The sequence below is a fragment of the Hippopotamus amphibius genome, chromosome 13 (genome assembly GCF_030028045.1).
Source record: "Hippopotamus amphibius kiboko isolate mHipAmp2 chromosome 13, mHipAmp2.hap2, whole genome shotgun sequence".
Taxonomy (NCBI): domain Eukaryota; kingdom Metazoa; phylum Chordata; class Mammalia; order Artiodactyla; family Hippopotamidae; genus Hippopotamus; species Hippopotamus amphibius.
Genome location: NC_080198.1, coordinates 52,870,569 through 52,885,178, shown reverse-complemented (window position 1 = coordinate 52,885,178; position 14,610 = coordinate 52,870,569). Strand labels below are relative to the sequence as shown.

Genomic DNA, 14,610 nt, shown 5'->3' with positions numbered 1-14,610 from the left:
AGTGGAGGATTCCAGTAAGAAGCCTAGGGTCTCACAGATGTAGGTCTGCTTACAAAGCCAAATTGTCCTGGACCTCAAATTTGAGGTAATTTGGAACAGTGCTTGGTTCTTTTCTCTACTTTGTATTGTCTCCTGGGGGACCTGGCCTATGCAGTGGGATGAGGGGGCTGCACCACCATGAAACATCCCCATGGCGGCACCATCATTGTTCTCATCCACCCCCGCCCCCTGGGGGTTTGTCTGCACAATGGGGACAGGAAGGTGTTTTCTCATATGTGTTGCCCAACTTGCTTCCACTCACATGAGAAACGCTGTCTAATTTCTTGCTGAGAGCACAACTGGAAGACGCGTGAATAGTGTTGTCTAATGTGTGGAGTGTGCACAGTCCTTCAGATGGTTTCCAGTTGTGCCAACCTTTAAAAACATTATTTTAGTGAGTCTGTGTTTATTTTAACCTGTATTAGAAAAAATAAACACATTCACCCTGGGCTTTCACAAATATTATTGCTTGAGATATAGCTGAGTTTAAAAACTTGCATTGACTTTTTAAAATCCAGTAGATAATGGTCCTTATTTTTGGCACCTGCTGGGGATATGAATAATGAGGTTGGCGTGCTCCCCACAAGGAAGCAAATCCATATGAATCGCTAACATTCAAGGAGCACTTGGGAGGCACCAAACACCATTCTCTGCATTTTACCATGTTTACCTGCTTTAATCTTCACCACCAACCTACGAGGTAGTCTCACCTCCATATTAGAGGTGAGAAAACAGGCAGGGAGCAAAATATTACTAAGAGTCCCACAGTGAGTGGTCTTAAGGCCAGGATTAAGCAATCAGACTCCAGAGCCTGCAGGTAGACCTTGAACACAAGTGAGCTGGAGTTGAAGGGCCGGTGGAGTCCTGGAATGCTCGAGGGCCTGATTTCTTAGGGTCAAATCCAGAGGAGGAAGATGCAGTGCACACTGGAGGGGCCGGGGTGGCCCTCAGGAAGCGAAAGTCATTCCTCAAAGGCACATGGACTCTGGGCTCCAGCCCAAGTGCTCCAGCCAAAACAGGAGCCAAGGTCTTCTGACCCCCCTTGCAGGCTCCATTTTGCCTGGGTTATTTCAGTCCTGGCTACTGCAAAGTCAGGAGCATTCCCAGTTGGCAGTAAGTTTCCAAGTGCCCTCAGCAGGGTCCTGGTCCTTGCGCCTGTCAGCAGCTTTGGAATTCAGGTGCTCTCTGTGCCTGGCAGTTTCTAATTTGCCATGGTGGTTTTTGTTTTAAGCTCTCTATGCAAATGACAGTGTGTATACTAATAGTCCAGCCCTGAGGGAAATCCCTTCCCAGGGTGACAGAGAAGTTTTCATTTAAGCAAGCGTGTCCATTTTCACAAAAGTCACTGCAGTTGGCATCTGCAATCTTGTTCATTTTTCTCCCAAAATAGGCTGCCTAATCATTGTTTATTACATTTCCAGTTACTTTTATTTCAAAGTTAAATAATTATAGCTCTAGACTATGGGTGTGGGGCCATGGTTTTCAGACCTACTTTGTAAACTGTGCAGATAAAGGCAAGATTGTGAACTTTCCCCCATGACATGGCCTGCCAATCAGCCTCACACAGTGTAATTTAATTCTAATACACCTCCTGATATTTGGTGCCTTAAAAAATATATTGTTAATAGTCTTCCTATTCTAATTAAGCTAAAATTGCACATGCTGTGAAATGTGTGCTCCCTCTCACTCTTTCTCTACGTGCACACACACATACACACACACACCCCCAATTCTGAAAACTTACTCTGCATGCTGCTGAAATTGTCCTTGAATTTCCTCCCTCCATGCCTACAATGCAGACAACAGAATAATGATAGTTCTGGTGCTGGTGTGTCACAAAAAAAAAAGATAAAATACCTTCAAAATATTATATTTTATCTAAATATTCATAACAAAATCACTAAAATTGGGACCTCTGGAGTCAGACCCCCTTGGTTTGGTTCAAATACTAGCTCCTCACAGACTGTCTGACATGGTGTGAGCCTTTTCATCATTTTATTACTTTGGTTTCTTACCATGTAAAATGGGTAATGACAGGACCCACCTGGGAGAGTAGTAAGAATTACTATAAAAATACACTGTTTTCAAAGTGGTTAGAACAGAGACTGTGCACATGAGCATTAATTATTATTATTTACTCCAAAATGAAGTTGTGATGTTGTCATATTTTAAAGACATAATGTCTCAACATTACTAATTATCAGAGAAGTGCAAATTGAAACTACAATGAGGTATCACCTAGCACCAGTCAGAATGGCCATCATCAAAAGTCTACAAACAATAAATGCTGGAGAGGGTGTGGAGAAAAGGGAACCCTCCTACACTACTGATGGGGATGTAAATTGGTAACAGCCACTATGGAGAACAGTATGGAGGTTTCTTAAAAAACTACCATATGATCCGGCAATCCCACACTTGGGAATATATGTGGAGAAAACCATGGTTTGAAAAGATATGTGGGGACTTCCATGGTGGTGCAGTGGTTAAGAATCTGCCTGCCAATGCAGGGGACATGGGTTTGATCCCTGGTTAGGGAAGATCCCACATGCTGTGGAACAACTAAGTCCATGAGGCACAATTACTGAGTCTGCACTCTAGAGCCCTCAGGCCACAACTACTGAGCCCAGGTACCACAACTACTGAAGCCTAGAGCCTATGCTTCACCACAAGAGAGGCCACCACAATGAGAAGTCCATGCACCTCAAGGAAGAATAGCCCCTGCTCACCACAACTAGAGAAAGCCTATGCGCAGCAATAAAGACCCACTGCAGTCAAAAATAAACAAGTAAATAAACAAATTTATTGAAAAAATGAAAGAAAAGCAGATACATGGACTCCAACATTCACTGCAGCACTATTTACAACAGCCAAAACATGGAAGCAAGCTAAATGTCCTTTGACAGATGAATGGATAAAGAAGATATGGTACATATATACAATGGAATATTACTCAAGCATAAAAAAGAATGAAATAATGCCATTTGCAGCAAAGTGGATGGACCTAGAGATGATCACACTAAGAGAAATAACTCAGAGAAAGACAAATATCATATGATATTGCTTATATGTGGAATCTAAAAACTAATACAAATGAAGTAATTGACAAAACAAAAGCAGACTCACAGACTTAGAAAAGAAACTTAGAGTTACCAAAGGGGGAAGATGGGGAGGGGGGAGAGATAAATTAGGAGGTTGGGATTAACATATACACGCTATTATATATAAAATAGATAATCAACAAGGACTTACTGGATAGCACAGGGAACTCTAAACAGTCTGTAATAACCTATGTGGGAAAAGAACCTGAAAAAGAATAGGTACACGTATATGTATGACTGCATCAAATTGCTGTACACCTCATAAAAACACAACATTGTAAATCAACCATACTCCAATAGAAAATAAAAATTTTTTTAAAAAAAGGAAAGAAATGTCTATCCTCCTCAGGCCTCCGTGACCTAGGCTGGTGTCACATCCCTGGAGCCTGAGCAGGCCGGGGTCCCAAGTCTGGACTCTCACAGGGCTGAGGGGGCTGGGGAAGATGTACCAGCAAATGAGCCCTCCTTGGATCTGTAGTGCCTGGTCCCATCTGGATGGGACCACAATGTCCAGATCCAAGCAAGCCCTTCAAAAGCTAAACCAAGCTCAGTGCACCCAGAGGAAGGTGGACCCCCTGGGCTGGAAAAGCTTTGAAAAGCCACCTGGTGTCCATGTCTCCTGGTGGTGGGGTTCCCACCTCCAGCCTCCTTCCTTACAGTCCACCCCACCTATGGACAACAGCACCCTCAGTGTAGTGGTTTTGCAGGGTTGGGGGTCTCTGTCTGAGGGGTGAAGGGTAAGGGGGAAGAAGTAATGAGACACAAGCCCTTGGACGTTTCTTCTGGCACATTCCAGTCTGACAACCCAGGAACATGACTTTCCTAAGGCCCTGGGCACCCTCGTTGCCAGAGTGGGGCATATAGAAATGCTTCCACCTTGTGGCCATTTCTTGTAAGAAAAACTTTAAAACTGGTGCTTATGGGCACTTTGTGGCACTTCGTCTTCACAAGGCATGCTGGGCTGTAAATACAACCATCCTCAAGAAAGGCCCAGCGGCAGGTCATCAAAAAAGAATTCAAACCAGGGACAACTTTCAGGAAGCCAATTTCAGGAGGTAAATTTTATTCACTTTTTTTTTTAAAAAAAGCATGTGAAAAGATGCTCAACATCACTCATGATTAGAGAAACGCAAATCAAAAATACAATGAGGTATCCTCTGGCACCAGTCATCAAAGCATCTACAAATAAATGCTGGGGAGAGCATGGAGAAAATGGAACCCAACTACACTGCTGGTGTGAAGGTAACAGCCACTATGGAGAACACCAGGGAATTTCCTTAAAAAAAAAAAAAAAACAGAGCTACCATAAGATCCAGCAATCCCACTTCTGGGTGTATATCCAGAGAAAACTATAATTCGAAAACATACATGCACTCCAATGTTCACTGCAGCACCAGTTACAATATCCAAGACATGGAAGCAAACTAAATGTCTATCGACACATGAATGGATAAAGAACTGGTACTAGAGACAATGGAATATTACTCAGCCATAAAAAAGAATGAACTAATGCCATTTGCAGCAACATGTATGAACCTAGAGATTATCATACTAAGTGATGTCAGTCAGACATAGAAAGACAAATATCATATGATATCGCTTGTGTGGAATCTAATTTTGGAAAAAAATGATATAAATGAAACTTATTATACAACAGAAACTGACTCACAGATTTCAAAAACAAAATTATGGTTACCTAAGGGGAAAGGTGCGGGGAGGGATAAATTAGGAGTTTGGGATTAACATATACACAACACTAGATATAAAATAGATAACCAGCAAGGACCTACTGTATAGCACAGGGAACTCTATTCAGTATTCTGTAATACTCTATGTGGAAAAGAATCTGAAAAAGAATGAATATATGTATATGTATAACTGAATCACTTTGCTGCACACCTGAAATAACACAACATTGTAAATCAACTACACTCCAATAAAATTTTTTCAAAAGACACATTGTTCCCCAAATCACTGGGTAAAATGGACTCTCGAGGAAGAGGAGCCATGTCTTATGTATAAAAACCTTGCCCCTAGCTCTGTCTATGGAGCACTCCTAGCTACTTTTGGTTTGAAACTGCCTGATTCAAATGATGTTTGCTAAAATAAATTCTTCAAAATTTAATATGCTTCAGTATACCTTTTAATATACATTAGTATGCCACAATTTCTTCATTCACCTTACTCAAAGACCCTGGGTTTTTTCCAATTTTTTTTAATTACAAAGCTTTGAATAGACAGTATGGATCTATTTTATTAGAAACAGAAAATATTAAGATTAATTAAAAGAAGATGATTTAGATTATACAATTCATTGAAAAATATACAGATTGAGCATGACTAGTGAAGAAACAGGATAAGAGGTAGAAGACACCCCCCCCCCAAGGTGAGGAAAGCTCTACCAATTTAAATGCTAACAAATTGTGTGCAGGATCTGCTGAAAACTACAGTAAACTGATGAAAGGAATATAAAAGGCCAAAATACATGGAGTGCTATCCTGTGATCATGAATTGGAAGACTCAATATTGCTGACATCAATTTTCTCCAATTTCATCTGTAGAGTCAAGTTAGTTCAATCAAAATCCTAGCACTTTTTTTTGTAGATATCAGCAAGAAAACTCTAAAAGTTATGTAGAAGTTCAAAGGAACTAGGGTAGCATAAACAATTCTGAAAGCAAATTAAGTTGGAGGACTCACTCCATCTACTTTGAAGACATACTATAAAACTATGTTGACCTAAAACAGACTGCCAGTTATTTCTCCAGCAAAAATTGGTTTATTTTGGATCCTCAAGCGATTGCAATTCGGAGTCTGCAACCATGGAAAATCATATGCAAGTCCCCTGCACAGCAAGGAGAAGAGAACTCTTTTAAAGATGGGGGAAGGGGGAGTGGGAAGTACAATCTATTGAGTGTAAGATAGGCTCAATGATGTATTATACAACATAGGGAATAAAGCTAACATTTTGTAGTAACTGTAAATGGAAAGTAACCTTTAAAAATTGTATAAAACTTTTTTAAAAATTAAAAAATAAATAAAGAGGCAGAAAGGGAACTTAAAAAGTCTATAGTAAACAAAGAGTTGACTGGAAGAATTAAGATTTTGAAGAATAGTGGCTTTTCATTGGCTGAGTTGTGAGTCTCTCATTGGTTGAGCCTTTTCCAGGCATAAAGTCGTTCTTCTTCGTTTTGGGCTCTGCTACGGTCGTAGGATGTGAGAGCTTCCCCTTCTGGCCTCCTGACTTTTCATTGAGGTTTCTGTTTATGGCTATAGTCATCAGAATAAAGAGCACAGACTTAAGACAGAAAATCAAATAAGGCAACAGAGATCCTAAATGATACTATAGAACGGTTAGATTTAATTGATATCTTCAGGACATCACGTCCAAAAAAATCAGAATACACACTTTTCAAGTGCATATGGAACATTCTCTAGGATTAACCATATACTAAGGCACAAAACAAAGCTCAAAAAACTTAAGAATGTAGAAATTATTTCAAGCATCTTTTACGACCACAATGGCATGAAACTAGAAATCAACCACAGAAAAAGAAACAAGAAAAAGAACAATTATATGGAGAATAAATAACATGCTACTAAAAAACCAATGGGTCAATTATGAAATCAAAGAAGAAATTTAAAAATACCTTGAGGCAAATGACAATGAAAACACAACCAGACAAAATCTATGGGATGCAGCAAAAGCACTTCTTAGAGGGAAGTTCATAGTGATACAGGCCTTCTTTAAGAAATAAGAAAAATCTCAAATAAATAACCTAACCTACCACCTAAATGAATTAGAAAAATAGCAAACAAAAGCTAAAGTCAGCAGAAGGAAGGAGATAATAAAGATCAGAGAAGAAATAAAGTACAGATAAAAAACAATGAAAAAAATGAATAAAACCAAGAGCTCGTCCTTTGAAAGGGTAAACAAAATTGACAAACCCCTGGCCAGGCTTACCAAGAAAAAAGAGAGAAGACACAAATAAACAAAATAAGAAATGAAAGAGGATTAATGACAACTGATATCACAGAAATACAAAAAACCATAAGAGAATAGTATGAACAATTATATGCCAACAAACTTGACAACCTAGAAGAAATGAACAACTTTCTAGAAACATACAAGCCCACCAAGACTGAATCAAGAAGATATAGATAACTTGAACAGACCAATCACTAGAAATGAAATAGAATCTGTAAAAAAAAAAAACAAAACACAAAAAAACCTCCCTACAAACAAAAGTGCAAGACCAGATGGCTTCACTAGGGAATTCTATCAAATATACAAAGAAGAACTTATGCCAATCCTTCTCAAACTCTTCCAAAAGATTGAAGAGGAAGGAACACTCCCAAAGACAGTCTATGAAGCCACCATCACCCTGATCCCAAACCAGACAAAGACCCTACCAAAAAAGAAAATTACAAGCCAACATCTTTGATGAATATAGAAACAAAAATTCCCAACAAAATATTAGCAAACCAAATCCAACAAGGCATAAAAAATGGTCATACACCATGACCAAGATGGATCATCCCAGGGTCACAAGGATGGTTCAACCTACACAAATCAATCAATGTGATACACCACATCAACAAAAGAAAGAACAAAAACTACATGATCAACTCAATAGATGTAGAAGAAGCATTTGATAAAATTCAACATCCATTCATGATAAAAAAAAAAACTCTTATGAAAATGAGTATAGAGGGAACATATCTCAACATAATAAAAGCTACTTATGACAAACCCAAGCCAATATAACACTCAACGGTTAAAAGCTGAAAGCATTCCCACTAAAATCTGGAACAAGACAAGGATGCCCACTCTCACCACTTCTCTTCAACATAGTATTGGAAATCCTAGCCACAGCAATCAGACAAGGAAAAGAAAGAAAATGTATCCAAATTGGAAGGGAAGAGATAAAATTGTTATTATATGCAGATGACATGATACTATATATAGAAAACCCTCAAGACTCCACACAAAAACTACTAGAACTGATAAACAAATTCAGCAGGATAAGAGGAAACAAAATTAACATACAGAAACTGGTTGCATTTCTTTACACTAACAATGAAATATCAGAAAGGGAATGTAAACAAACAGTCCCATTTAAAATCGCATAAAAAAATACTTAGAAATGAACCTCACCAAGGAGGTGAAAAACTTGTATGCTGAGAACTACAAAACATTAATAAAGGAAATTAAAGAGGATTCAAAGAAATGGAAGATATCACACGCTCTTGAATTGGAAGAATTAATATTGTTAAAATGGCAATACCACCCAAAGCAATCTACAGAATTAATGTGATGTCTATCAAATTACTCATAACATTTTTCATAGAACTAGAACAAATAATCCTAAAATTTATATGGAACCATAAAAGACCCAGAAGTGCCAAGGCAATCCTGAGGAAAAAAACAAAGCAGGAGGCATAACTCTCCCAGACTTCAGACAATACTACAAAGCTACAGTAATCAAAGCAGTATGGTATTGACACAAAAACACACATACAGATCAATGGACCAGAATAGAGAGTCCAGAAAAAAAAACCCACACCCTACAGTCAATTAATCTTCGACAAAGGAGGCAAGAATATACAATGGGAAAAGTTCTCTTCAGCAGGTAGTTCTGGGAATGTTGGACAGCTGCATTTAAATCAATGAAGTTAGAACACACCCTGACACCACATACAAAAATAAACTCAAAATGGCTTAAAGACTTAAACATAAGACATGACACCATAAAACTCCTAGAAGAGATCACAGGCAAAACATTTTCTGACATAAATTCTACCAATGTTTTCTTAGGTCACTCTCCCAAGGCAATAGAAATAAAAATAATAAACAAATGGGACCTAATCAAACTTACAAACTTCTGCACAGCAAAGGAAACCATAAAAGAAACAAAAAGATAACCTACAGAATGGGAGAAAATATCTGCAAATGATGTGACCAACAAGGGCTTAAATGCTGGAGAGGGCATGGAGAAGGGGGAACCCTCTTATACTGTTGGTGGGAATGTAAATTGGTGCAGCCACTATGGAGAACAGTATGGAAGTTCCTCAAAAAACTAAACATAGAGTGGCCATATGATCCAGCCATCCCACTCCTGGGCACATACCTGGAGAAAACCATAATTCAAAAAGATAAATGCACCCCTAGGTTCATAGCAGCAGTATTTACAATAGTCAAGACGTGGAAACAACTTAAATGTCCATTGACAGATGAATAGATAAAGAAGATGTATAAAAGAATATTATATATATATATAAAATATTACTGGAATATATATATTATATATATGGAATATTACTGAGCCATCGAAAAGAATGAAATAATGTCATTTACAGCAACACAGATGGACCTAGAGATGATCACACTAAGTGAAGTAAGTCAGACAAAGACAAATACCATGATATCACTTACATGTGGAATCTAAAATATGACACAAATGAAATTATCTGCAAAACAGAAATAGACTCACAGACATAGAGAACAGATTTATGGTTGCCAAGGGGAGGGGCTGGCAGGGGAGGGAAGGAATGGGAGTTCGGGATTAGCAGATGAAAACTATTATATACAGAAGGGATAAACGACAAGCTCTACTGTATACCACAGGGAACTACAGTCAATATCCTGTTAGAAACCATAATGGAAAAGAACATAAAAAGCATATATATTTATATATACATATATATGTGTATATGTATGTATGTATATACACACACACATATATATATAACTGAGTCACTTTGCTGTATAAAAGTAATACAACATTGTAAATCAACTATACTTAAAATAAAATAAAATAAAACAAAATAAAATAGAAAAGAGCCCAGAAATAGACTCTACAAATATAGCCAACTAATTTTTAATAATTGATGGGGAAATCTAATATTATAAATAAAATCTTTTGCCAATTTATAAAACCTAGCTGCAAAGGTAGAAGAGAAAGAAGACAGTTTTCTTGTTGACTAAGCATTAAACCACAGGTGATGTGCAGCTCAGGTAACATGCTAAAGAGATGGTAAAGACAGAAAGAAATCATACAGGATTCAGCACAGGAGTGCTTTTCTAACGGTTTAGCTTTAGCCCCAGGAGGGATGAACAGGCTCAAGTGTCGTGTAATCTGCTCATGCGTAATCTCCAGGATCAGCACTTCATCCCGGATTGTTCACATTAGAAGACGTGATGCAGAAATTCCCACCTACGCTGGGTCATGTGGCTGCAACTGCGATGGGCATGCAGTGCTGGCAGGAAGTGGAGAATCTCAAACGATCCTTGTCATTTGTACACCGGACTCCAAGGAGTGTGTATGCTCTTGCCTGGCAGACCAGCAAATCCCTCTAATATGAATACAAGACCTCCCTGGAAGCCCACAGGTTATGTGTGTGATTCTGCCCCAAGGATGTGAGAAATACCAAATTTATCCACCAGCTCCAGAAAATTCCTCTCTGGAGACCCAAGTCTGAAAGGCCTTAGAAAAACATGGCACTTGGGTTCTGGAACACTTAACCTAAAAATCATTCAACTAAAAATTCAACTCCTGTGTTCACTTAAGTAGGATTGGAAGACATATTTTTAGATCTAGCATGGGTTCTCCAGTGTGACAATAGGGTCCTCCTCCAAGGGCAGGGAGGTGAGGAGGTAATGAAGGTCCTCTGGCATCGATGCTCACCCTGCCCCACCCAGCCCTGCAGAGAGAACAGCAGTATTTCCATTACCGTGTAACTAGCTTCTCATCCCTTGACCTCCAGCAGAACACGACCTGCTCACAGAAGAGCCTTAAAATAATAGAAAAAAATTGTTTAGGACTCACTATTCACTTGGATTACCTTTTGTGGCTATTTCTGTTCTACATTGCTATCAGCTATCAGTCAGAATTGCAGAATATGTCTAATATGAGTGGGTCCTGGGCAATGTTTGTAAAATGTTAACCAACCCGTAACCTGTGATTCTTAAAATGAATGTGACTTTAGCCTGACATTCTCTTGTAAGAAAATATTTAAAAATCAAAATCATGCTTCTCCCAAGAAGAAAAATTTTCTCAGATAAGTCAATCTAAATTCATTTACAAGGAGAAACTTCCTTTAGGGACACGTATACTAATCAGAACATGTGACATTGCAGTTTCTAGCATGTATTCTAAGATTAAAGGCGATTTAAGAGCTTTTTCTAAGACGTGTTAGTTACTTTACATTTACGTATCCAGGTATTCCCTAAATAAAGAAGTTATCTCCAAAGGCAAACTAATGCACCTACCTGCCAACCTTCCTCACCACCATGATTATTTATTAATTTGCATGTGCTAAGCCCCCTATGGATAGTATAGTCTAATTTTTAAATGCTAAGTCCCCTATGGATAGTATAGTCTAATTTTTAAATGCATAGAGATATATAATTACAAATAGTGATACAAATACTTTAAGAAAATTATAGAGAGCTTATATTGGGCCAGATCCCCTTTTGGGTGGGTGGAAGGCAGGCAGAGAACATCCCTAAGAAACAGAGAATTGAGCTGAGATTGGAACTGTAAGCAGACATTTAGCTAGGTGAGGGGAAACAGCATTGAGGGAAGAGGCAGGACTACATTCAAAGGTTTTGACAGCTGGGATAAAGAGGAGGGGTGGGATCTGAAAAAAGCATGCAGAAGGGGACAGTGCAACACCACCTGCACAGGGCTGGAAGGACACAGCAGCGTGGCTTCCAGAATTTGATCTTTATCCTGGGAATTAAAACCACTCGCCTTCGTATAGCTTAACTATCAGGACCATGATCACATACGTCAACGTGATTTAACTTTGTTCCAGGAGATTTTCACTCAGACATTTCATGTTGTAAATCAATGAGTAACTTTACTGTTTGCTTTAGGAAATTCCTGCCAACTAGCTTATCCAGAGAAACACTCAATTCATCTCTCCCATCAGGACAAATGGGGACTCAGCTGTACAAACAGCTCACTTATCACACAACAGTTCATTTATCAATCACTGTCCCAAGATACTCCCATTGCTTCGCCCACCAACCCTACACCATGACATGACAGACTGTCCCAACCAGCTGGCCTTGAAAAACCCACCTTAAGCCATGTGAGCACACACCTCAAGCCTGTAAATAGGCTTCTTCAACTCCCCCTTCTGAGATCCCACTGAGACTCTTTCAAGGCAGTGTTTCGCATTCCTCAGTAGGGCTAATAAACTTTTAATTAGCTTTGCTTGACCAACAGCTTTTCTGAAGGTCTTTTGCGGAGTCCGTAGTTGTCAATCCTAAGAGCAAACAGAAAGTGGAAGACAGGATCAGTTTGTGTTTTAATATGGTTGCAGTTTGGTGAGCAGATGGGACAAAGCCCAGAATCAACGTGTGGAGGCAGTAAGAAGGCAATAGCTCTAGTTCAGAGGAGAGGTGAAAGGAGTTTGAAATTTGCACATGACAATGGAGCTGGGATAAAAGGATGGATTGGAGACATGTTTTGGAGGTAAATCCAACAAGGTCTGCTCATAGGTGAGACAGTGCAGGAGAGATAGAGAGAGATATTAAGCATCACTTATAAATCCTGGTTTGCTGAACTAGATAGAAAATGATGTCATTCGCTGAGGTGGAAACATGGACAAAGGAACTTGTTTGAAGAAGGGTGTGGGGTTGGGGGTAGAAACTCCTGAGTGGTTTTTGGGCATGCTGAGTTTGAGTGGAACCCCTGAGTGGAGTGGTCAAGTAAGCATTTGTCCATGTGGGCATGGAACTCACAAAGGTCTGAGAAAGCAACGGCCAAATACTAAGAAAATACTTATTCTGATCTCCAGTTGGAATATTCAAAATTTCTTACTATTTCAAATCAAAAGGCCCTCTACATTGTTGCCCTCCAACTTCAGTGGCAAAAAGCAGACAGGAAAATTCCTATCTTCTGGTTTGAGAAAGGGGCCATGACAGTATGATATAATTACGGGCTTCTGAGACCAACCCAGTCCTTGATGCTTTTGTTTGCCAAGTAACTGTGGGATGTCAGACATAGTCAGATGCCTAGAATTCGGTCAGGATGACCCTTTTCTCTCCATACATCCACAACAGGAAAGTGAGGAAGTTTCCAGCCTGGGCTCTCAGGTGAGGTGGATTTAGATTTGACCCTGGGGTCTGCCACACAGTAGTCTGGTAATCTTGGAGAATTTTCTTACCTATTTGAGTGCCAGGTTCCTCGACTGTAAAAGGAGGATAATAAAACTCCCACATTGTTGGGGTTTTGTGAGGTATATCAGCTGGCACAGCCTGAGGCATGTCATATGGACTCAGCAAATGTTAGCGATTGTCACCATCTTTGGTTTCCTGCATTAGAGGAGGCTCAGTCTTGTGGAATTCGCCATGAGAAACACCACACATGCAGGACTAACAGGTTAAAGAAACAGGAAACCTATATTATCTTTCTCCTTTTGGCTACAGCACTCCACTTACTCCCCCTGCCCCAGGGGCATTTACTTTAATGGTCTGGGTGTCCAATGCTTCATTGGTCTAGTCTCACGCCTCGCGGGAAGTGAGACTCATAAGTAATTTCTTGAATCATATCCGGTTGGCTGACTTACAGCTCACATTTTACACGACCAAAACCAGGTAAAAGCACCCTTCTTGTAGCCCTCATCCCAGTAATGGCAATTCCTTCCTTATAGTTGCCCAGGCCAAAGGTAAATGAAACTTTCCTTCATTCCTCATTTCTTTTTAAATACTCCACTCCATTAGCCAACATTATCGACTCCACCTTTCAATGCCTCCAGGATCAGACCCATTTTCTACGCTTCCTTCACTATATCTGTAGCATAAACTACCATGGTTTCTTTTTTGTTTGGTTTTTTTTTGGTTTGTTTGTGTTTTTTTTGTTTGTTTTTTTAAATTTTTTTTTTGGGGGGTACACCAGGTTCAATCATCTGTTTTTATACACATATCCCCGTATTCCCTCCCTTCCTTGACTCCCCCACCTCGAGTCCCCCCCACCCTCCCTGCCCCAGTCCTCTAAGGCATCTTCCATCCTCGAGTTGGTACCATGGTTTCTTACTTGCACTGTTGCAATTGTCCCGCTATTTGATCTCCACACTTGTCCACACACACCCTATTCTCCAAAGAGTAATCAGAGTAATCCTCTGAAAATATAATTGGAATCACATCAATACCCTGTTCATTTGCTCCAGTGTGTTTCCATCTAAGTCCCCACCTACATGGCCAGGTGTCCTGACTCCCAGATACGTCCCTGACTCCATCACCCATCCTGACTCCCACTCCCCCATCATCCCCTCCTCTCCAGCCACACTTACCTCTGTGTTGATGCTTGGATGGACCATGAGGGAAGCTCCTCAGCCTTTAGCTTACTGCTGTCTGGAACATCCTTTCCCTAGACACCCACAGAGCTCTCCCCCCAACTTGCTTGATCTCTGTGCAGAGGTTCCCCTGTCAGAGAAGCCCTGCCCAATTGACTTCTCTCCGAC

General features: G+C 39.8%; 1 long non-coding RNA gene across 2 annotated transcripts; it reads right to left on the bottom strand.

Moving 5' to 3' along the window:
• Positions 1 to 6,036: 6,036 nt before the first annotated feature.
• On the bottom strand, positions 6,037 to 14,071 carry LOC130834917 (uncharacterized). Of its 2 annotated transcripts, none has more exons than XR_009048796.1 (3): positions 12,225 to 14,071; positions 10,870 to 10,929; positions 6,037 to 6,405 (listed from the first exon to the last, which is right to left on the bottom strand). It is a non-coding gene; the product is annotated as an uncharacterized LOC130834917 (long non-coding RNA). The 2 variants fall into 2 exon arrangements; XR_009048795.1 differs by having other exon boundaries at positions 12,247 to 14,071.
• Positions 14,072 to 14,610: the final 539 nt, after the last annotated feature.